General features: G+C 43.0%; 1 protein-coding gene across 2 annotated transcripts in view; it reads left to right on the top strand.

The window, feature by feature from the left end:
- Positions 1-21,813, top strand: part of LOC133135318 (disintegrin and metalloproteinase domain-containing protein 33-like) — a 161,763-nt gene that overhangs the window by 24,710 nt on the left and 115,240 nt on the right. The gene's annotated exons all lie outside the window — the stretch shown is intronic.

Genomic DNA, 21,813 nt, shown 5'->3' with positions numbered 1-21,813 from the left:
CACCTCTCTGGGCATTTCAAAGCCACAGTGGGTGGGGTGGCCTTCTGCGACTTCTTCCTGAGTCTTAATTGAAATGCCATACTGTCCTCCCTCGCTGTTGACCTCATATTCCACTTGTGTGAATATGTGTCTTTTAGTCAGCTTGCTCTAATGAGATTCCCTTCAAGCTGGCATGTCTGAGGCATTGATCATGCCTGTGGAAGCTCATATGGAATAGTCTCTCTAGTTGTGGAAGAAAGTGAGATTTTCAAGCTCTGTTGCACTATTATGCCTATTACTGAGGGTTTTGGATAGGGGGGGCTTCTTTGATGAGGGTTTGCTACCAATAACCCAGAAGCCAGTCTGAAAAAGCCAGTGCTGCCCAAGTGATTCTATCCACGTATTAAAAGGCTCGAATCCTGCTGCTAATTGAATTTGTTTGGGCCGAGAACTGTGCGCACGGGGCTCTGCGCCCTGTGGGTGGGATTTGAAATTGCAGCCAGCACCTGTCGTCCCCCTAAAACATCACACAGCAGAGAGAGAGAGAACATCTGGCCTCTGAGACCTGAGTGTAGCAGGAGAAAGTAAGACTTAAGTATTGAGGTGTGGCAAACCCTGGTAGACCAGACCAGACCTGGGTCAAATACGTAATTGTTTGTGGATTCAAATGCTTTTCTGTACTCAGTTGATCTTGCCTGGTGTCCTGGATAAACCCCGGTATCTAGGCCAGACTTGGGTCAAATATGTAATTGTTTGTGGATTCAACTTTTCTGTCCTCAATTGATCTTGCCTGGTGCCCCGGATAAATTTCAAATCTGGCTCTCTCAACCTGACACCTAATCATCCCCTGATTTAATTGGCAAAAAAAATGTTCTCCCTCTCCATCTCAGCTGATGTGTATTGTGAGCAGGGGGTATTGGCCCCTGCTAAGTCTAATCAACTGGAAGTCACTTTGGGTAAAAGTGTCAGACAAATAACATGTTTTGTTATCTGAATTCTCATGAAAATGCATACACCTCCTACTCAACCTTTGTTTGATTTCCTCTGTTCTGCTTTGCTGCCAGAACTTGTAATTGTAATTGTAATTAGAGGGCAAATTTACACTGGAAGTATTGTCATCATCATTAGTATAATATTCAGAACATACAGAACATTCAGATAATACATATCTGTCAGCAAGCCAAACTATCTGATTGAGAAAAGTTGAGTGTGAACTTAAGATTTATCTTGTGATCTGCTGTTATCAGGTTTATACTGTATACCGGGGATCCTCACCTCTGGCTCTCAAAACCAGTTCTTGGCCCTCGAGGACTGTAAGATGCCGATTTCCTGCTGGGCCACTCGCCTCAGTCTGGCCTGGGTGCCCTGTTCTGCTCAGTCCTCTGCCAGGAAGTGTATGAAGAGCCTGGTGCGACAGTGTGGTCTGCTTTGACAAAAGGCAAGTCCAGGCAGGCCCTTTGCCGCAAAGAACCACAGGAACCGTCTGTCTTTGGCAACGTCAGTCCTCTTTGTCAAGCGGACTGCACTGAAAATGAGTTTCCCTGAGAATATTCCCCTCAAACATTGTAAGTAAGGCCAGAGAGGCTTAACCAGAGCCACTGTCCCCGTGGTGGGGTGTGCCTCGCCATAAATCGAGGGGGCGGTGGGGTTTGCAGCGATGCCGTCCCGTCGGGGGAACACTAAAGCCCCCCACAAGCTCATTTGCATGCCGCAGCCTGGACGTCGGCCGGAATATTAAGGAGCAGCTTATTGGCTGGCGTTCCCCAGGTGAGAAGGCTTTAGGAAACGGGCAGCCAAGGGCCCCTGTAACATCAGATAGAGCTGTCCCTGGGTAATGTGAACCTGTACGCGACAGCTGCCTTAAAAAAAGCAATATTAAACTAATGCAGAAAAGTGGAGCGCACTGGCGTAGTGCATGAGCACATTTCTTTCTCACTCACTCTTTCTCTCTCTCTCTCTCTCTCTCTTTCGCTGAAAGAGAGAGTGTGAGGTTAGCAGGTTAACAGAGCTGCTGAATCGCCCAGAAAATGGAAGCAATTTTCCCCCATTGTCTGACTCAACTTGCAATTTCTATTCGGTGTTCGGATTCAATTATGTGCTGCTCCCTCCGTCTCGTACACTGCACAACCTGTGTCACCTGCGAATACAGCAAATGGATGAAGCCAAAGTTAGCCTGGTAGAGAAAGAGAGTGTGTGTGTGTGTGTGTGTGTGCGTGCATGTGTCGGTGCATGTGTGATTTGTGTCAGTGTGTTTCTGTGTGTGTATGTGTGTGTGTGTGCGGGCCAGGCTGCTTCCTCTACTTATTGGATCAGAGGTCTCTGTTATGCCTGCAGTGAATCTTGGGCTTTTCCAGCGTAGTTGTCCTTGAGATTAAGAGGATGTTCCGGTGGGAACTGGAAGTGGTAATTGAAAGCCAGCTGGTTCCCTGCTGCAACACCCTTCGAGTAGGGTGAGGTGTGCCTATTTATTCTAGTTCTCTTGCAACAGGAAACTTAACTGATGCAGCATGTTGCACTTCTGAGCAGTTCCCAGAAAGAGATCAGAGTGCTTAATAAACACTGAAAAGGGAAAGGGGCCATGAGAAGCTTCTCTGAATGTTAATATTTGTACTAGTACAGAGAACTGAAGAGTCAGGGTGACTGTGTTTCTCATGGGAGAGACTCAATCAGACAGACAGTGTGTTTGAGATGGGAGAGACTCACTCAGATAGACTGTGTGTTTGAGATGGGAGTGACTCACTCAGGGGGACTGTGTGTTTCTCATGGGAGTAACTCACTCAGGGGGACTGTGTGTTTGAGATGGGAGTGACTCACTCAGGGGGACTGTGTGTTTCTCATGGGAGTGACTCACTCAGGAGGACTGTGTGTTTGAGATGGGAGTGACTCACTCAGGGGGACTGTGTGTTTGAGATGGGAGAGACTCACTCAGGAGGACTGTGTGTTTGAGATGGGAGTGACTCACTCAGTGTTTCTCATGGGAGAGACTGACTTGGGTAGGGAGGGGGACTGTGTTTCTCATGGGAGAGACTCACTCTGGGGGACTGCAACAGCCACAATGCAGTTCCTTTGAGGAAGAGACATAACAATCGTATGTGGTGGGTGTTAAAATGACGGTTTCTAAAGTAGTATGCATAGTCAAGCAAAGACAGAAGGGCATGTGTTATATGCGCTGGGATAAATAGCATCTTTTTAAGCATTAATTTTATGTTTCGACAACATATAGGCTACTTTCTCCTGGAATTAATATTAGCAGCACATTGAGTGATAATGTATATTTTGCCCACCAATCAAAACTAAAATCTGACGAGTTCTGCTGTTTAATGTGCTCAATTGACGATGTCAATATACATATATAATATATATATATATATAATATATATATATATATATAATATATATATATATATACATATAAAATATATATATATAATATACACATATATAATGAAGTAGCAATCGCTCAATAGGTTTAATCCTACAAGCATGCTCATATTTAGCATATAAACAAATAAAATATGCATTGTGTTCTTTATTGTAACAACAACAGACCATGTTGAGTGCATGATCTAGCCTTCTAGCAATTGGCTGGAGAGATATGACATGCATTTTTTAAAAATTACTTTAGGTGCACCTTGATACACAACTCCAGGTTGCCCTCACATTTCCACCCTTGTTTCTAACTTTAATCATTGTAGCCCGTAATAAAATGTGAAACTGATCGAACACAGAACAAAGTTTGTGAACTGTATTTTTGAGATGGCAGTTTTGGAGGAGTTAATGGACTGTTCTTGAAACTTATGCCTATATCAAAAATATGAGCTGCCTAATACTAGAATGGCAGCAAAACATTTATTGCAAAATGATTTTCTTGAAATAAACACAAATGAAAAAAGAAAAGAAAAACAACACAACTGATTTAAAATTAAAACACAATGTAAAACAAAACTTGACACTGACATATAGGTTACTAGTGCATCTTTGGTCATAACCAATGAGGTTTGAGTAACCCGGATTCCCCCTTTCATACCAAAGGTCTGTCCATCCTGGGTAATTCCCAGGTCAAGAGCAGGATCACAGTCTCAGGACGGATATCCCAGGTTGACCCTTTCACACCAACAACAAACACGAGACATTACCGGGTCATTGCTTCTGTGTGAAAGGGGTATCAAAGAGACTGTGTGTTGGTTTGAAATATCTCACCATGCCTCACTGCAAGGTCAGTGCTGTAACCCACGATTTGCAGTTTTTAAGCCTAGTGCAAGTTTTATTTTTCTTCTTTTACTAATCCATGACAAGTTACTAGGTTACTTAAATATAAAAAAACTGCACCCTTACCCTCACTCTTTCCCCTCCCACCCACAAAGCAGGCAACCTTCTTGACCTCATCTTCACAAGGAGCTGCACAACAACCAACCTCTCTGTAACACCACTCCATATATCTTACCACTCCTTCATCTCTTTCTCTCTTCCACTCTCCTCTTACACCCATCCATCTCTCCCACCATCCACTGTCACCTGTCGACGGAACCTACGCCACCTGTATTCCTCCACCCTCTCATCTACAATCCTCCCAGTCTCCCCAGTGATATAGCTTCCTTCCATGCCCTCTTATCATCTTTCCATTCCTCTGTCTCTCTAGCTAAATCTTCCTTCTTTCACTCGAAAATTAACGCGGCCGCCTCTAATCCCCGCAAACTGTTTTCAACTTTCTCCTCTCTTCTGGCCCCCCCACCCCCCTCATCACTCACACCTGATGACTTTGTCTCCTTCTTTGAAAAGAAGGTCGATGCTGTTCGCAATTCCTTCTCCCAACCCTCCACCCCTGCTGACCCTCCTACCCTCCCCAACTCCCTAACCTCCTTTTCTCCCCTCTCTGACGCCGACACACTGAAACTCCTTACTTCCCACCGCCCAACCACCTGTCCTCTTGACCCCATCCCCTCTCCCCTCCTACAATCTATATCTGATGACATTCTCCCTTTTCTCTCCTCTCTAATCAACACCTCCCTCTCTTCTGGCACCATGCCCTCTTCCCTGAAGAGGGCCAGAGTCACTCCCCTGCTCAAAAAACCTACTCTTGACCCCTCTGCCCTGAACAAGTACCGGCCTGTCTCTCTTCTTCCCTTTCTCGCTAAAACTCTGGAACAGGCGGTCTGCTCCCAACTGTCCACTTATCTTCTCCAGAACAATCTCCATGACCCCAACCAGTCTGGCTTCAAGAGTGGCCACTCCACTGAGACTGCTGATATCTCTGCGTGGATGACTTCCCACCACCTGAAGCTCAACCTTGCCAAAACTGAGCTTCTCTACATCCCTGCTAAGTCCTCTCCGTCAATCGACCTCTCATTGACTGCTGAGGACTTTGTAGTTTCCTCCTCCCGTACGGCAAAGAATCTTGGGGTGACTCTTGATAACTGCCTCACCCTGGCTCCACAAGTATCCTCCACTGCCAGAACCTGCAGGTTCTTTCTGTATAATATACGCCGTATATCCGCCGTCACCTCCTGACTGAGAAAGCCACCCAGCTCCTAGTCCAGGCGCTCGTCATTTCCCGCCTGGATTACTGCAACTCCCTCCTAGCCGGTCTCCCAGCGTGTGCCATCAAACCCCTCCAGCTGGTCCAGAATGCTGCAGCCCGCCTGATCACCAGTCAGCTCAGGTCGGCTCATGTCACCCCGCTTCTCATTGGCCTCCACTGGCTTCCTATTGCCGCACGCATCCGTTTCAAGGCCCTAGTGTTGGCATTTCAGGCTGCTAAGGGGACTGCCCCACCTTACATATAATCCCTGATCACTCCCTACTCCCCAGCTAGACCACTCCGGTCTGCCAGCTCTGGTCGCCTTATGGTTCCCTCTCTACGTGCACCTGGCGGTCGAGCTGCACGTTCACGCCTGTTTCCGCGTTCTGGTTCCTCAGTGGTGGAATGACTTGCCTACCACTGTCAGAACAGCAGAATCCCTCCCCCTATTTCGACGCAGACTCAAAACCTACCTTTTCAAACTCTACCTTAGTCCTCCCTCCTGATTTCCCCTGCCCCTCCTTTCTGATATCCCTATCCTTGTCTACCCCCCCCCCCCAAAAAAAAAATGCACTTATGATGACAACTATGTTTAGAACAGCATTTCATGTGTATTTTGCTAGTTTCTGGATGTGATGCTTTGACTTATGGTAAACCTATGCACTTGTAAGTCGCTTTGGATTAAAAGCGTCTGCCAAATGACTAAAATGTAAATGTAAATTACACAAGAACAAAAATGTATCAATTGCAAGGCAAACCACTATGTAAACTTTTTGTATCTGCTAGCTAACTGGAGCAAAGGCAAAAGTAACAGATGCAGAAGGAATGCTGGTACGCAGTACATTGAATAATTTTTTTAGCGCAATAAGAACTATCTCTGGCACGTGGCGGTAGGTTTCGTTCCTTTTGTCTTTAATCATACTTGATACGGTAACACAAATTTCAGTGAAATGCTTCTGGGGTAGAAAAACATCACTGTCATATCAACATTGAAAAGATACGAGTGCATTTTTTTTTCCCCCTCAGAAGCATTTCACTTTCACTCAGAAAATGAGTGCTACCATATCAGGTATGATTAAATTAAAAAATACTGAAAGAAATCTAACACCGCATGCCAGAGATGGGTGTTACTGCACTTACAAAAATAATAATTATACCACGATGGCTATATTGCCCAGCCCTAGTGTGTGTGTGTGTGTGTGTGTGTGTGTGTGTGTGTGTGAGAGAGAGTGTGTGAGTGTGTGTGTACATGTGTGTGTGCTGTCCCTAGGGGCAGCAGGCTGCCTGGGAAAGCTACACTGCTGACCTCTGAGCATTGCATTGGCTCGCTCATCAACATCGATACGAATGCTGAGAAGGGCCATGGCTTTCGAGAGCTTTTTTTAAATTATGCGTAACTCAGAGAAAATTAATTCTGGGGAGGGGAATACTTTTGGACTAAGTCACAACCTCTTGACCTTCACTTTATAATTTGTATACCAAACGACAGAGAACAGTCATAACAAAAACAAAAAGTTTGAAAATATACTTCTTCGAAACAATCTTGAGGGGAGGTGGCCCATAGTTCCGAAATTCTGTGTTGGTCTGACAGATGTTAAGCTTTACAGAATATTGCCAAGTCTTAGGTGAGCCCTCTTGTCTATTCTATTGCTTTTCAGGACTATGTGTGGCAAGCAGATGGAATCAGAGAAGCTTGTGTCAGAGAGAAGTTAATGCGCTGCTGATTCTAGCGTTTTACCGAGGGATTGTGGGCATGCAGGTTTGAGGTTGGATGTTTTTTGCGGGGCACTGATGATAAAACCTCAGCCAGACACCTGGGCTTCTCTCCAGCTGCATGTCTCCAAGGAACCACAAGGCCCTCCAGACACCATAGAGACTGTGGGGATGGAGTCTGTTCAGCAACCAGAGAGATTATGGAGACAGTCTTTTGAGACTCCATACAGACAGTGGAAATGGTGTCTACTCTACAGGATACCGGGTAGACTGTCGAGACAAACACTGTCTTCCAGGGGGGCCCAATCATGTGCCATGGAGGGCAGAGAGTATCTCCATGTACAGGTTTTCATTCCAACCCATCACTACATCTGCTGCTTTCACTAATTAACACACCTTCAACCAGAGAGGAGGAAAGTAATTAGTGAAATTAGCAGGTGATTTGGCGCTATCTTGGTCTATTCAGACTGAATTGACTGGACATCACATGTTGTCATGTGGAGTAAATTGCCTTGGTCAGAGTGAATTTTCATGCCTAATTTACTTCTGTAAGCAAACATCCATCTTTGTTTTCAGTTGATTTTTTTTTTTTTCTCAGAAGAACCAATATTTAAGCCAAAAAAAGCAAGGGCCTTCTGAACACTCTTGACCACCAAGGGATACTTTCTGGGAACTGTTATTAGTTTGAAGATGGGACTTTATGATGCGAGCATGTAGTAGATTTCAAATCTGTTTTAAGTTGTCAAGGTCTTTCCTGCAGCCAAAAGAGACTCATACCGAAAGTATGTTGCTGATGGTTGCAATCAATAAAAAGAAAACATTAAATAAGTTATGGATTTTTTTTTTCTAATATAGCCATGATTACAGTGTAAACGCTATGTTGGCTGCTGTATAAAATATAATGTAACCTTAATTATAATTCTGCACTGGGCCTATGTCTTTGCTGTTGACATTGAAAATTGTATGGAATCCAAAGATTGTACAGTCCAACCTTTTAATTCACCGCCAATGTTATTTTCCAGTTTCAAAAGCAGTGGAGTGTGAGGGGACATATTGTGAGTGCAAAATGGTGTCATTTCAAGCAACAAATTCTTGGTTATTCTTTGGGGAAACTGTCTTTAACTGCTGTGTTCCAGCAAAGAAAAGAGTGGATGAATTAGTGCTGAGCCAATATTTTGTCAGCACAATGTGCACTTTTCAGAACGTGACTGCGGGACGTGCCCCATTTAAACAGATGTGAGCCCTTTCTTATGTGCATTAGTTAACATTGTGTGTGCTACTTTGGGAATGCAGACACCCATAATTGAGGAAAGCCTGTGACAAGAAAGTCATAAGTAGGCAGGATTTTCACTTGTGAACATGTAGTACATTTCAAGATTTCTCTTAGAAGAGAACTGTATTAATTTAAAGTAATTCCCTAACAAGCAGACCACACGCACGCACTTGCACACACACACACACACACACACACACACGTTCATACACAAATACTCTTGTGATTCATGGTTTGCATTTGCACTTTACTGGTTTTCTACGTCCATTATAAGCATCACTTGATCATTTGCTTCTCTTAGCTTTTATATTCATGCACATTGTAGAATGTAACCCGTTTTGATAACAATCGATTGCTGCATTTAAATTCCAGCAACTGCTCCCTATCTCTTCCCATCTAATATCAGTCTACACTCACTATCTACACAGTCTACACCTTTTTACTTATTGTTCTTCTGCTGCTGTAGCCTATCCACTTAAGTGGTTTGACTCTTTCTGTGTTCAGAGATGCTCTTCTGCAGACCACTGTTGTAATGTGTGGTTATTTGCGTTACTGTCACCTTCCTGTCAACATTGACCAGTCTTTTTCACTGACCACTCGAATTAACAAGGAGTTTTTGCCCACATAACTGCTGCTTTTTGTTTTTCACACCTTTCTCTGCAAACTAGAGACAGTCCCAGGAGAAAATCCCAGGAGATCACCAGTTTCTGAGATATTCAAACCACCCTGTCTGGCACCAACAATCATTCCATAGTTGCTCTGGATAAGAGCGTCTGCCAAATGCCATTAATGAAGTCACTTAGATCACATTTCTTCCCCATTCAGATATTTGGTCTGAAAAACAGCTGAACTTCTTGACCATGTCTGCATGCTTTTATGAATTTAGTTGCTGCCACATGATTGGCTGATTAAATATTTGTGTTAACAAGCTGGTCTACAGGTCTACCTAATTAAGTTAAAAAGTGCTCAGTCAAAAAGAAATTTAACTCAAGTGTGTAGAGCTGATGCGGAAGGGAGCGGGCCGCTCTGCTTATTTTCCCCATAGATAGCTAGCATTTTCCCGCCGAGTAATAGACAGACCACTGCTGTTTTTATTCACAAGCCAAGCATTCAGGCAAACTTCCCTTCAGCCTGTTACCTCGGGCCGACGCGCAGGATGTAAGCCTGACACGGGGGTGCGTGAACGTGCGTCACGGCGTAATAATCTCGCCCGCAGGTCCGTCACATCGCCATGAGTTCAGTCTCTATGGGGGTGCCCTGAAAGAAAAATACAAAGTATGGGAATGGGAATGGCCACTCGTCTGTTCTTTGTGCTGTGCGTTGCAAGGCCGCGGCCTCAGCACTGGACCCAGGCAGACGCTGTCAGAGGTCCCAGTTGTAGTCCCTTTTCCTTCCAGCTTTCATATAGGAGGGGCATCACACCCCCATCCTGGAGAACCGCTGTGTATGATCGTTTTTCTCTCTAATCGCTGTCATTTTTTCAAGCAGCCCAATCTTGCTCTTCTAGGCGTTTTGTTGAAGTAGAGAGCGTGTGTGTGCGCATGTCCGCATTTCAAGTGGCTTCAGGATGAAAAGACAAGAATGCTTCCTTAAAGGTACAATAGGTAATTTTGGGGTTCTAATGGTCAACAGAGTGTTTGCAGCAACAAAAACCATCAAACCACAGTGCTGTTTATCCCTCCCCCTTCTTTGTGAATGTGCTGACGCCATTGGCTGTGGCAATTAGAACCAGTTTTCGACCAATGAGCTTTTGTACAGATATTACAATGTTTTGTTGTAATATCTGTACAAAATATTGTACAGATATAAAATATTTTGGTAGGGGGTGTCAGTGAGCCTTTTTAATGATACGAAGGGATTTACAATGGTTTTCAAACAATGTTTTAACTCAAAAATCTTACTTGTACCTTTAACAACAATCTTACCTGTTGTGCTTTAAGGAGCACAAGACCCCGTCTTGGAGTGCTGTTACCAAAACATTCCATGACAGATATACACTCTGTCATTTGATATATTTGCTTTGAGTTTTAAAAGTAAAAAAAACATTTTCTTATATTTAGTCGCTTCCATTCAGCATCTTTCATGTTCATTTGCAAGCCAAGCTTATTCCATTTAACCCCATAAAAGCATAAGAGATTAAACATTTTTTAGTATTCCCCAGATATTTACAAAGCAAAAATCCTGTATTTCTTTTTCCACATTCATAGCAAACACATGAGGGTGAAATCTTCAGTAAGTAACAGAAAAGTTTTATTACACTTTATATGCTATTAATTGCTTGCTTTGTGTTATATAGTTGAATAATTACTTATGTCTTGCTGTTTTGTGATCGAAGCTTTAATAATTTCTTATCTCAAGGCCCCCTTGGCAGCTCCCCCAAGGTCCACTTTTTGCCCCCCTGTTGAGAACCACTGCAAACATCTGTCACCGCCTGGCAGATGAGCTTGAGACGAAAGCCTTCTGTTCCTATATGCACTGTGAAATGAAGTGACAGCTGCACTACATTTTCTTCTTCTTTTTTTTTTTTTTTTTTTTTTTTTACAAGTGATTTCCAGCGTCCCCTAAGCTGACTTGGAGCCATATCCTAATCACAATCATTTCAGTGTTCACCTCAAGCCTGGCCCGACATGACAGTGAATACCAGAACAAGGGGCAGCCTATAGCCTGGTGGGTAAAGTAAATGACTTGGTGATTCAAGCCCCGGTGTAGTGATAAGATGTGCACAGCAGTTGGGGCCCTTGAGCCAGGCCCTTAACCCCGCATTGGTCCAGGGGGGATTGCCTCCTGCTTAGTCTAATCAACTGTAAGTCGCTTTAGATAGAAGTGTATATTGGCCAAAATCTGCCATTCCTGCAGTTTTCCAGGGGAATCCTGTCCTGGAGGAGTGGCTGTTAGGAGATGGTGGGTATCCATTAAAGACGGGTGATGACACCATATTGTGTCAAAACTATTTTGTATTGTGTTACAAATCTCAAATTGTGGAGTACAGATAAATAAATGTAAATAAATGTTGGGTCTTTGTCCAAAACATTATGGAGGACACTGTACGATAAACTTTCTTGCTGCAGTCAGCACCTTATATAAAGAGAGATGTTGTGCATACGTCTGTCTGTCTGTTCCTATTTTCACATATGTACTTACACTGAGTGATCAGTTTATTAGGTAGACCTGTACACCGGCTTGTTAATGCCAATGACAACCAACCATTTTAATGCAAATATTTAATCAGCCAATCATGTGGCAGCAACTAAATGCATAAAAGCATGCTGATGTGGTGAAGAGTTTTTCAGACCAAATGCAGAATGGGGAAGAAATGTGATCTAAGTGACTTTGACCTTGGAATATTTATTTGTGCCAGATAGGGTGGTTTGAGTATTTCAGAAACTGCTGATCTCCTGGGATTTTCATGCACAACAGTCTCTAGAGTTTGCAGAGAAAGGTGTGAAAAACAAAAAAACATCCAGTGAGCAGCAGTTCTGTGGGCAAAAACGCCTTGTTAATGAGAGAGGTCAGTGGTGAAGGGCCAGACTGGTCAATGCTAACAGGAATGTGACAGTAACGTGAATATAACCACACATTGTGGTATGCAGAAGAGCATCTTTGAACACACACCGCGTCAGACAATTTAATACGTCTAAAAAATAAGTCTTCTAAATATCTAATAAAGTGCTCACTGAGTGTATATTCCTGATTGTTCCTTTACATTGGGACTATTTCCTGAATGTGCTGCTAATGGCAGTCAATGGGAGGCAATTCCTGCTGTGTAATCAAAAGCCTCATTGTGCCCACTTTCTGGTGGCTTAGCTTTGGATGCCACACTCCTACTTATAGCTCTCATTGTTCTAGTGATGCTCTTAACCGCCACATTCAGCTGACTTGAGCTTCCATTTCTCTGCCGGTCATTTCCGCAGCACCTGCACGTCCAATTTGAAGTTGCATTCAGTGTCGCATCCGACTAAAAACACATAGATGCAGTTTGTACTTTCAAGTGATCCTTGTTTATGAAATTTATGAATTGGATTTGATTACAGCCGGTAATGCTTTTTACTCGCTCCCTTATAGGATATTACCAATCTATGAAATGATTTAAAATGTTCCAGAAATCATTGCACTCACCGACTTTGTATTAAATTCAGAGTTTACTTGTGGTTTCCCCTGCAGTAGTGGAGTGAGTGTAAGACAAAGACCGCCATTATTGCGAGAATTGGATTTGGTGCTGTTTTTTATTATCGTAGCCTTTGATTCAGTTCAAGGCAGAATAGACTGTCAAGCATAAGTCTTGACTGGGTGACTTGCATATAACAAATGTACAACAATCTAGTCTTCTAGTCAAACATACAACACGTAGATTGGTAACCCAACCCACTCAATTTTCACAGTGACGGTTGCCGCTTTCCCGCAATTCCCAGCATAGCTATGTGTACTTGTAAATGCTGATTGGCCGCAATGTTATGACAGGCAGTGAGATTCCAGTGAAATCAATATTAAACCAATTGAATGTGTTCTTTGCCGCATTGCAATGTAATGTTTAAAAAATGGTAGGGCCACATAGGACTCCCTCTACGAGGACAGACAACTGTGTTCAAGAGCAGTGGCTGACTAAAGCTCAGGTGACACAAAGCAATTTCACACGCAGCTTCCAACATCCGCCACCTAACCCACCTGGGGCTGCTTCATTTAGTACGCTGCGCAGTCTGAAATTCGCTCTGTTAAAAACTTACCCACAAGGCAATGGTCGTCTTTCGTGCAATTTGTTTTCTGCGACGTCCAATCAGTGCTTGAACCCACTTCACGTACTGTCCTGTATAGAGTGAACGATGTACCAGTTCCTCATCCTTTCACATTTGTTGCTTCTTTACACACCTTGCTGCTTGAGCTGTCAGCATTTCCTAGATTTCCAGCGAAAGAGAGAGAGAGTGCATGCAGGTAGTATGAGTGCTTGTCCACTACTGTGGGCGGCCTTACAGACCTGTACACCAGCTTGTTAATGCAAATATTTCATCTGGCCAGCCATGTGGCAGCAAGTAAATACATATAAATGAACAGAATGGGAAAGAAATGTGATCTAAGTGACTTTGACAGTGGAATGATTGTTGGTGATCTCCTGAGATTTTCATGCAGAACAGTCTTTAGTTTGCAGAGAATGGTATGAAAAACTAAAAAAAAGCATCTAATGAGCAGCAGTTCTGTGGTTGTTAATGAAAGAGGTCCGAGGAGAAAGGCCAGACTGGTCAAAGCTGACAGGAAGGTGACACAAATTTTCACACATTACAACAGTGGTATGCAGTGGAGAGTCTCTGAACATACAATGCATCAAACCTCTATGTGGATAAAGTCCTCACTGAGTGAATATCATGCTAACATGTAATCCAGAACTGTTCACAAATCTTTTTTTTCACAGAAAATTTAAATGACACGGCATCTCACACATGATTTGATGTCGCTCACATTATTCGCGATGTAAATCCCCATTGAGTCACTCATAAATCGCATCGCGCAACAGCGAATTTGCATGGCATGGCATCAAACGCGGTCCTCGCAGGCAGCGCTCATTGCTTGTAAATTGCTTTTGTGTGACACAAGGTTAATGGAGTGAAGACTTGGCAGTCAGTGAGTCATCCCGCTGGCTGTCCTGAAAGATTGAAGTGAGCGAGATGCCTGTGTTGATAATGGGCCAAGGTAAGGGCTTAAAGCAAACACGCCAGGTGCCTCTTTTCCCAGAAGCTGTCTGGGGCCGACAGGAACCATTGGTTGTTTAGGAAGGACGAAAATGACAGAGGGTAAACAGAGGGCATGTTTTTCTTCAAGTGGGAGAGAACTGGACTGTGTGTGTGTGTGTGTGTGTGTGTGTAAGAACGAGCGAGAGAGAGGGAGTGTGATCTTGCATGTGTGCATGGTGGTGTGACTGAATTTCTATGTATCTGTGAGTCGTGTTTATAGTGAGTCGTAAGAACATTTATATTAACTCAAATGTTCTTTAAAGTTATGTTCCACCAAAAAAGCATCTTTGGTCTTCCAGATCATTTCAGAGGTACATACATGAGGAATGTACTTGAAAAGATAAATTCCGACAAAATATGTAAATGAGCCTATTTGCATACTTTATTCAAGATGGCGTAAATTACAAATTCAAACATTTTTGTAGCAGTCTGTAATCTGAACCAAGTAACACGAGTACCCAATATGCATTTTTCTAGAAATTTCTGATTTGCCATGAATGAGGAAATTATGAAATTTCAGGATCTAACAATGACATTTGTGCCCCTAAAGCTTGTAACAAGAAAGTAACAGGCCCAAAACACTCTCCTGGATATGGAGTAAAGGTTTGGAAAGTTTCATGATGACTATGCACTGAGAAAGATGGTTCATGGTTCATATTATTGTCCGAAATCAGGTTTTGAGAAAATCCACTCAAAAGGTGGTATTATCCTAAAAGTTAAATAGTTGAGGGATGATTTGCAGCAGTAAACGGAAAAAGGTCTATTTGACTGATTAAAAAAATAAATAAATTCAGTGGAACAGAACCTTAACAGAGTTGCATAAAATTGTATTTGTATTATATGGCACATGGCTTGCTAGCTGCAGAACGAACAATAAATAGTTCTGTCTCCCAGTTAGAAAAAAACCCTCCAAAAACTTGACTTTCAAATGTCAGTCTTACATAAGTTAATCAATTCAGCAGAGAAATTGAGCCCTCCACACAGATGTGGTAATGGGAGAGAAGATGAATATGCAGAGATCAGACCTCTTGTCATTTGCAGCAGGCAGTATTTAGACAGATAAGTACGTGGGAGACTTTTGGATGGAGGTTATTCCTAGCTGAGCCGACAGAGCATCTCTCTGTATGTAGGTCATGTTTCCCTCATTTTCTCCGATCTGCATTTTTTCCTTGCATAATTCAAAAACAACAGCGTTTCAGCCTGGGTAAACTCGGCCACTGGCGGGAAACCAGTGGAGGAAGGACAAGACTAATCTGTTTGGTGAATGGCCTTGCGTCTGCTTTGACATGCCCACACCTTAAAAGCCTGCCCAGAGCTCTTTTCTTAAAACCTCAGAGCTTTATAATCATCAGTCAGCATTGATATTTACTTTCTTGCTGAAAAAAGCTCTCTGCAGTTTTCCTCTGGCTATGATATCGAACCACCTTAGGTGCTTTTATGTAGCATTGTACCCGGCTTTGGCTGACAACCTCTTTCAATTATGATGGAAGTAATGGCATCTAAGGTTGATAATAATAATAATAATAATAATAGTTAATAAAATTCATGTGCTGTTGCCCCTTCATTTTTTCCATTAATTTGTATTCAAGTGTCCTACCATTATTATCTGTTGCAGTAAATGTACAATAGGTAAGATTTTTGTGTTAAGACATTGTTACCAGACCAGTGGCGGTCATATAGGTGGTGCAGCAGGTGCAGTTGCACCGGGGCCCCTGGCTCGAGGGGGGTGAGCCCATGTCTCTACATGTCTTACGTACATATCAGTACGTTTGTTTTTTTTACAGGTCTTTAAATTTTAACCACTCACTGGAAAATGATATGACTATGTATCTTCTAACAGTGGTGTGTGTTTATATGTCCTTAAATAAGCAAACTGGTCTTGGTCATGGTAATTTAAAATTACATGGTTATTTCTTTGTACAATGTGTGATCATGCTAAATGTAAACCGTGTTTCTATTTTACAGATAAAAGGCAATAATGTGTCAACTATTCAATTGAATAATTTGTGGCAGGCTAATTCATTTGGTGTTTGTGTTATTTTCTGATATGCCAAGACTGCTGCTGGGAAATATGTTTGCTGTTTTCTCCAATGTGAATTCTCTTGATCATATGTTGATATTAGCTGGTCTAGTCAGAAAATATTGAGCGCCATTTAACTGCCTACTGTGAAAATGCCCTTGAAGCACAAAAGTGGGTTGCAGAAAAGAAAGGATAAAAAAGGACCAAGAGGAAAAGGTAGCAAAACTACTTAAACTGGATGGCTTTTTGAGAAAATAATTGCTGAACTGCTACCATGTTCAAAGTAGCAGCTGACCATCGCAATCACTGCACCCGGTGGTGGTGAAACCTTGCAGGTAGGATAGCAAGCTAGATATAACATTAGCTTTGTGTACTTTTTCAGGAGAAAATCTGGCTACATTTGGCTGAAAAGTGAAAGTATTATAGCAACTAGGACATTGCCATGCTATATCCAGGTAAACCCTGAGCTGTATTGGTGTTAATCTAGTCCGTCTATGTGTCAAAACGTCTCTCAACCTATATTTCCACCCCCTAGATTCATGTTTTGCTCAATGCAGTAACGTTAATGTGAGCTAACTTCATTCTTACATTGCTCAATCTTGTAATCATAATGAATAGTCCGTAGGGCGGCCTGTAGCGTAGTGGTTAAGGTAAATGACTGGGACACGCAAGGTCAGTGGTTCTAAACCTGGTGTAGCCACAATAAGATCCACACAGCCGTTGGGCCCTTGATCCTGCATTGCTCCAGGGGAGGATTGTCTCCCGCTTAGTCTAATCAACTGTACGTCGCTCTGGATAAGAGCGTCTGCCAAATGCATACATTCAGTGAATTTATTCTGTTGTGCTTTTCCTCTGATACTGACACGAGTAGTATAGGCCTAAACTTTAGTTATGTAAACATCCCAACTATAGTTGATTTGTTGGCTTGTTGATTTGATTCTATGACCATCCACGTTGGTCCATGGTTCTGAGTTAATTCAGACGAATGTTCTAAAGTATCGCAAACGATGTAGCCTGTGTCCCAATAGCCAAAGTTACTCATGAGCCAAATAAAATACAAAGTATTGTCTGTAAAATATCTGTCTAATGGTGCTGTGTGTGCATGCATAGATTATATGCTTTTGCGTGCGCATGCCTGCATCGTGGTTGGCATTTTTTGTCAGAGGAAGGGCCCATAAAAAAATCTTGCACCAGGGCCAATCCTAAATGGCTGCCGCCACTGTACCAGCCCATTTTAAATCTCGTCCTATCATTGAAAGTCCGTTAGAAGTCCAAAATTACCTATTGTAGCTTTAAGTGCATAAAAGAAAATTTGATTCTTAATTGGCATTCCATGATTCATGTTCTAATATAGGCAGCAGAATGTATGCCCTATGTTTCGGATTATATATGGTTTGAGCTGTCTAATAGCATTTCCGCTGAAATTCAAACTCCAGTTTAGTCACTGCAGATAAGAGGTTTCTGCCTCCAGGCGATTCCGTGTAGCTGAAGCGCACCCCATGCTAAAATCACTGTCGGTTTCACCAGTCATCGGTCACATGCAGACCTGGGTCAGATGCATAACAGTTTTGGATTAAAATATTTTTCTGTGCTCATTCGATATTGCCTGGCGCAATTGAGCCAACCAAGACGGGGTTTGCACTTTTTGAGAGTATTTACGTATTTGAGGTCTGATCACAGGCATTAATTTCAGGGGTTCCCCCACAAACGTTGTTAGGCCTGGTGGCAAGTATCTTTTGACGGGCGGCCGAATGTCTTTTTTGACGGGGCCTGGCAAGGGCCAGCGACAGACGGCATCATTGAGATAGGGCCCTAGGGTTCCTATGATAACACCATCACGGACGGAATCTCTGAATTCAGAATTTAAAAAAATGTATAACAGATTCCATAGGGCCCGACATTAAGTCAGTGCTAAAAGCTGACTGGAGATTTGAAAATATGCCTACATAATGTGAATGCTGTTATAAATAAGTAATTTATTCAACACACATAAAAAAAAAAACAGCATAACAAGTCTTACAAAGAATCTTGACAAAAATGTACAGTGTTGGAATGCTGTGTTTTCAACAACAACAGAAGAAATTGAATTACATTAAAATAAGTAATACGTTTTTGCACCCCACAAAAAATTTGTATTTTTTGTATAAGTTAGCTTATGATAGTTGGAAGTGTTGAACGCCTCTCCATTCACAATGAGGGTTAAGAACACTGAACACTGATCTCAGACCTGCTGTTTTCCTAGTGCGTTCACATTTTAACAGATGTCACTGGTGAGCTTTCCAACTTAGCTGCCCCAATTAAAAAAATGTATGAATATATAAATCTTGAAAATACATTAAAATACATTTCCCCCCGATGCTTTGGCCTGGCATGGGGTCAACTGCAATACACTGGCATTACAACTGCATTTCACACTTTCCAGGTATTCAGCGGACAAAGAATATCACACGTTCCCCTCCTTAAAGCCCCAGGTCTCCTGCACGGCCCTAAAGGGCGCGTATGTAATTGGAATAGGCCACTGTGCATTAAAATATTATAATAGGTCATGGGACTCTGGAGGGGTGGGTTGGAGCACTGTATAGCTCCAATGCAGGGGACCGTAGAACACAATGTGCTCCCTGTTTTGAGGAAGAATGTGGTTCTTGTGACTGCACGCGCACACGCACTTGCACGTTTGTGCACAGTCCCCTGTGCTTTTGCACGTTTGCATTCTGTATTTGATCTTGTGACAGAAGTATGCTTCAGTGTGATGAAAAATGGGCCAGAAATGGCGATGACCGTATACACATGCACATCTGTAACCACGCGCACACACAAATGGAAGTTTGTTTCCTGACTTAATATGAATGTTGCAGGCATGAGCTTGATCAGTTCCAATTCTATATCTATTCACTAAACCTGCCATTTAGACCATAAAAAAGGTATAGGACTGCAGCTGTAACAAGGGCCCTAAGTTCACGTCGTCACGCGCACGTCTCCAAGAAGCAGCTTCAGGGATCAAACAGCTCTTTCCAGACACAGCCGTTCTGTGTGGTTGGGCACAGGTCGCGACGGAGTGTTGGGAACAGTTTCCGCTCCGTTAGCTTCATACAGGCAGCTCCCTCCCCACAACTTAGCCAGACTCACAATATAAAACACCTGGAGATGCGGCACAGTGCATTGTGGGTACCGCAAGATGGGTCAGTGGTGCGGGCCAGCAGGTACCCAAAGGCGGCTGAGAGTTTTCCAAACCTGCCAGGAGGGGAACCTGTATTGCCTCAACCAGTGTTGCCACCATCTGTCTGTCAGCTCAGAGCTGGGTCCTATAAATTGGCTCAGGCAGTCAGAGCAGTTGTCTAGCAGTCGGAGGGTTGCCGGTTTGATCCCCTGTCTGGGGGGCATTGAAGTGTCCCTGAGCAAGACACCTAACCCCTAAATGCTATGAGCTGATGAGCTGGTTGGTGCCTTGCATGGCAGCCAATCGCCGTTGGTGTGTAAGTGTGTGTGTGAATGGGTGAATGAGAAGCATCAATTGTGCAGCGCTTTGGACAAAGGCACTATATAAAACTGGAAGCGGTGCTCGGTTTTTGTTGTTGTTGTTGTTTGTGAGCCGGTGAATTCGGGTGGCAAAGCTCCCACACCCAAGCTAATTTCACAGCTCTGCTTATTCTGGGATCCCATTCTCCTTCCTCTGTTTGGTCCAGGGCTGCTGCATTTCAAACCCTCACTGTTCAAAAGCCTCCATTTTAAGTGCCTCTCTGAGCATGCTCCCTTGGGAACTGGCTTGCTCTTATTTAAAGGCTATGACTCATAGTTTTGAGTGACCTTCCATATGTGTTCTTGCGTGGGACAGTACATACATATCCGCATGTGAAGGAATGCCTGTGTACCAGACCTGGGTGAAATACGCAATTGTTTTGGATTCAGATACTTTTCTACGCTGTGCTGAGCTTGTCTGCTGTATTGGAACCTATGGAATGCTCTCAAAGAGTGCAAGCCTCGCCTTCTGGCCCCACCGCTTGGCTCAATTGCACCAGGAAAGATCAAGCACAGAAAAGTATTTGAATTAAAGCGATTACATATTTGACCGATGTCTGATGTACTACTGCATGTCTGTGTATGTGTGTGTGTGTGTGTGTGTGTGTGTGTGTTAATGGGAAGTAGCCTAACCAGCTTGGCTCATGCAAAGGAAATTCTGTTCATAAAAAGAAAAAGGACTGTTTATGGTCAGAGGAAATGAAGCTATCATTAGCCATGGATAAAGGACCATGATGTCAGAGTACTGTTTTTTGTAGTCCGATTGATGTTTTCAAGGAACAATCAAATCTTTAAATGGTGTGAATCTAAATTATCACTCCAAGCAAACCACCTTCCAACACGGAACGCATTTTAATGTGTCACGGCAACGGTCTGACTCTTAAATCTTTGAATCATCAAAGCAGATTTTTCTTCTGCTTGAAGAATTGCCAGTGCTATTTCCTTCTTTTAGAGGAACCTTCTTCACTCTTGTTGCGGTGTATCACTGAAAGTCAAGAGAGAGCAGAACGTTCTTTATCCACGCTTGTGTATGCACGCTCTCGCTCACAGCCAACACAACAGCTCAGCTCATGAGATCCCGGTTTTTTGATTTAAAAAAAAGAAAAAGTTTTTCGTCAGAAATGCACGTTAATCTTCCCAACACATAGAATGGATTTACATATTTCTTGGAAAAGGCGGGAATTGTCTCCCAGCCACCCGCAGTTCCCGCAGATGTTCTGCCCGCTGCTCTCGTCGGCGGACACGAAGGAAAACGGACGCACACCCCAAGAAACTCCAGAATCTCGTACACCTGAAAATATGATTTGGCTGTTTGTCCTTAGCGTTCACAATGAGCCTGCAGACCCAGAGCAGAGAAGCCATGTTCTCTATAACTCACACCAGTCACATCTTGATCGTATAAAACCAAATTCAGTACATTTGACAGGTTGTGTCAACACTCTCAAGGTTTATCCAGGCCTTGGCTGTATATGTTATGAAACGCTTTTAGAGCGGGGGATTTTCGAACACGAGAACACGTTTAAGCAATTTGCTCTCCACTCTGGGACTCTGTCGGGAACATTTTCCGTGAGGAAGAACTAATTTGTCCCGTCTAAGTTATGAACAGCATTGGCAGTCCATGTTGTTTGCAGTCCAGGGAGCTCCAGCAATAGGGTTTTCCAACCTTTTAAACCCCCTTTATTATTTATCATCTAGATTGAAGTCAGTTCCAGAGCCAACATGACCTTGCACTGATTTTTTATGTCCTGGAACTCGGTTCACATATACCCGGTTAAGCGCCACCCCACAATGACATTCTGCAATTGCAAGGAGAAATATAATAGATATAAAATATGAACAGATATATGAAATAATAGATGCATTTACACATCATCCATGGGCAAATGGTAAACATTTTTAGCAACAGGGCTTGGGTTTGGGTTACGATGTAACATTAGCAATATTAATTGAGCACAGAGACACAAAAATGTTTTGTACACACGCGTTGGAGTGCCTCAGTTTTGGTTGGGGATTTAGAAAGTACAGCTAACTTCAAACGCGAGGGACAGATGTTGAGATTTCGGAACACAGTGGC

Source organism: Conger conger, chromosome 8 (assembly GCF_963514075.1).
Source record: "Conger conger chromosome 8, fConCon1.1, whole genome shotgun sequence".
Lineage (NCBI taxonomy): Eukaryota > Metazoa > Chordata > Actinopteri > Anguilliformes > Congridae > Conger > Conger conger.
Note: the sequence above shows the minus strand (reverse complement) of the source record. Positions and strands in the feature narration are given on the sequence as shown.